At 40.2% G+C, this 2,595-nt stretch overlaps 1 long non-coding RNA gene across 1 annotated transcript in view; it reads right to left on the bottom strand.

The window, feature by feature from the left end:
• Positions 1 to 572: 572 nt before the first annotated feature.
• The window catches only part of LOC123133330 (uncharacterized), a 3,655-nt gene continuing 1,632 nt past the window's right edge, over positions 573 to 2,595 (bottom strand). Inside the window, exons 2-3 of the long non-coding RNA XR_006465227.1 lie at positions 2,279 to 2,428; positions 573 to 788 (exon numbers count right to left, since the gene is read on the bottom strand). This is a non-coding gene — a long non-coding RNA (uncharacterized lncRNA). The remainder of the gene's footprint in view (positions 789 to 2,278; positions 2,429 to 2,595) is intronic.

Raw genomic sequence — 2,595 nt, 5'->3', positions numbered from 1 at the left:
AAAACCCTCTTATATTTCTTTACGGAGGGAGTAACAGTAATGCATCTTGGTTCGTCGTACTTGAACAAAGATGATGAATTGTTGTGCGAGGTGTAGCTGGTCACGGGCATTGATCCGCTTCAAGCATGGAGCGAAAGGCTCGGTTTTTTGGCAAAAGTGTGAATGATTTCTATCATAAGCAAAAGCACTACCACACACACACACACACACACACGCACGCACACACACACACACACACACGCACAACAACTAAGTGGTCCATGGATGTATACTATACTTGTCTGTAAAGTTTCATGGCGAATGCATTTTTTATGCGAGCCACACAAAAAATAACAAAATCATGTACTATGTCTAGCACATGTACTAGTATTTCACTATAAAAGTAGATGTTTTTCATACAGCTCACATCGAAACGTATTTCATGATTAAATTTACGCACATCTAGTATACATCTATAAGTACTTGTGTATTTATTTTCAGATTTTCTTGAAACTTAAGACACTGCATAGGGACGAACATGAGGCTTCTTTTATACGTACGTTTTATATGAACTTATTTTCACATGGTCTAGATCAGCAAAAATTAAATGTTCATGGGAAATTAGTTACCTGGCACTACAAAGCACCACTTCCTGTAAAATATAGCTCAAAATCCATAATTGACAACACATCCCTATATGATGCTGTCACTAAGAATTTTACCATAACGGTCAAGCATTAGCACTTTGAAACTAAATTTTCCTGAAACTATCCATGTGTCCCTCCTTTTCCGCGCCTCCACATCCTGCCCTGCCAATCACACAAACACAGAAGCCGAAACGACGCCATCAAAACCAGAAATGTACATGGGAGAAAAGATATTCTGATAAATGGGGTAAAAATAAGAACAGGATCCAAGGAAAACAAGCTAAAGCTTAACACTGAACGCCCCTGCTTGGCCATACCAACAACGGAGTCAAGTAAGACAGATTTCTATAGAGCTTATCGCGACCAGCACTGCATCTGCAGGCCCAATCCTGTCTGTCGCCACATTCGTAACCAGGTCAGGAACTGCACCACAAAATAAGGTGGCACGTGCACTAAACCTGGAAGCCAAGAAGACCAGATTTATCTTAAGAAGGTTTTTGATAAATGTTACTCCCTCCGTCCCAAAATATAAGAACGTTTTTGATACTGGTGTACTGTCAAAAATGTTTTTATATTATGGGACGGAGGGAGTAGGAAAGTATCTTAGGCTTCCTTGTTCGTTGAATTTTAGTTTGTCCTCAAAGGTACGTGGCCACCCTAAGCCTATAGAGAAAAGGGGGCCTATATTAGGACATTATCAATCAATAAATAACAAATTGCCCCAAGCTGAGAACTAAAAGCCTCTAGCAAGTGGCAACAGCCGGGGAGGAGCCCCGACATGCGCCTGAGGGCAGGCCCTGTTATCCCATTCAATCTGATCGCAACCCCCATTGCTATATCTAAGCCTACCAACAAGCACACGACACAGACATGTAGCACCATGGATGTTTTCGACAATCATGATATATTGAAGTGCCAACTGACAAGAGATGGCATGAACACAGCAGAACATGCTGTTAACATGTGCACGAAGCTATAGATCTTTGAGTCACTCAGGGGTGAAAACAGATCAAATTGGTTCTACCACATTCATGTCCGTATTTGTTCACTAAACACTGATGCGGTTACACATACAGGTCAGACAAAGAATTCAAAGGAATACCTATGTGATTCAGTCGAATTCAGACATCCCTGTAATGTATGCAATCAGTCAAGGCAATAGGATGCACTTAATCAGTCGAGGAAACAGAAATGGTCCCTAAATCAAGAAAAAGATCCTAACTGATTTGACATCTGAAATAAAGCAGATAATACAACTCAAAAGGGAAAAACTAAACCGAATTCGCACCCATTTTTTCTTGTCACTCGCAAATACAATTTTGGACTGCAAAATTACCATTCAACAGAAATACCCAAACCAAATTCTAATCTGATCAAATTTGCATGTAATATAATTCGAATAACCCATGTTCAATTACCAACTCGAACGCCCGTTGATGGTGCACAACCACCACCTTCCTTCGTAGTTAGCTAGTATATGTTGATAATGAAGGGAGAATACTAGAGAAAAGAAAACACTTACGGCAGAATATGCGGCAATGTTTTGCTAAGTGTAGACATTTGGATGTGTTCACATCAGGTAGTATCTTTGCAGTGATATAGAGAAAATAATTACATATTAGAAGGGAGTATCTGGGTAACGTATGACTCACCTATTCAAGTGTCTTCTTTGCAAGGGAGCGAAGGAACATGATGAGTGGTTTCTTCGCCCTGGAAAGCTTTTTATCAGATCCCTCTCCGCTATCTTTATTTCCCATGCTTTTTTGGACCTCTTGGACTATCCTCACAAGTTTCCGTAGTTCCTGTTCGTAAAATGTCCGTGAAGCTGAGTGATCCAAACATTGAATCATAACAGATGCACTTGAATTTCTTTAACCAGTATACTTTGGGTGGCGAATACCCATCGTAGATGCATAAACTGCTAGGACTACTATAACTGACAGCCTGACATGCTGAACATAGTTTATGT

This window comes from Triticum aestivum, chromosome 6B, assembly GCF_018294505.1.
Source record: "Triticum aestivum cultivar Chinese Spring chromosome 6B, IWGSC CS RefSeq v2.1, whole genome shotgun sequence".
NCBI classification, from domain to species: domain Eukaryota; kingdom Viridiplantae; phylum Streptophyta; class Magnoliopsida; order Poales; family Poaceae; genus Triticum; species Triticum aestivum.
The sequence above is the reverse complement of the archived record's forward strand: the minus strand, read 5'-3'. Positions and strand labels throughout refer to the sequence as shown.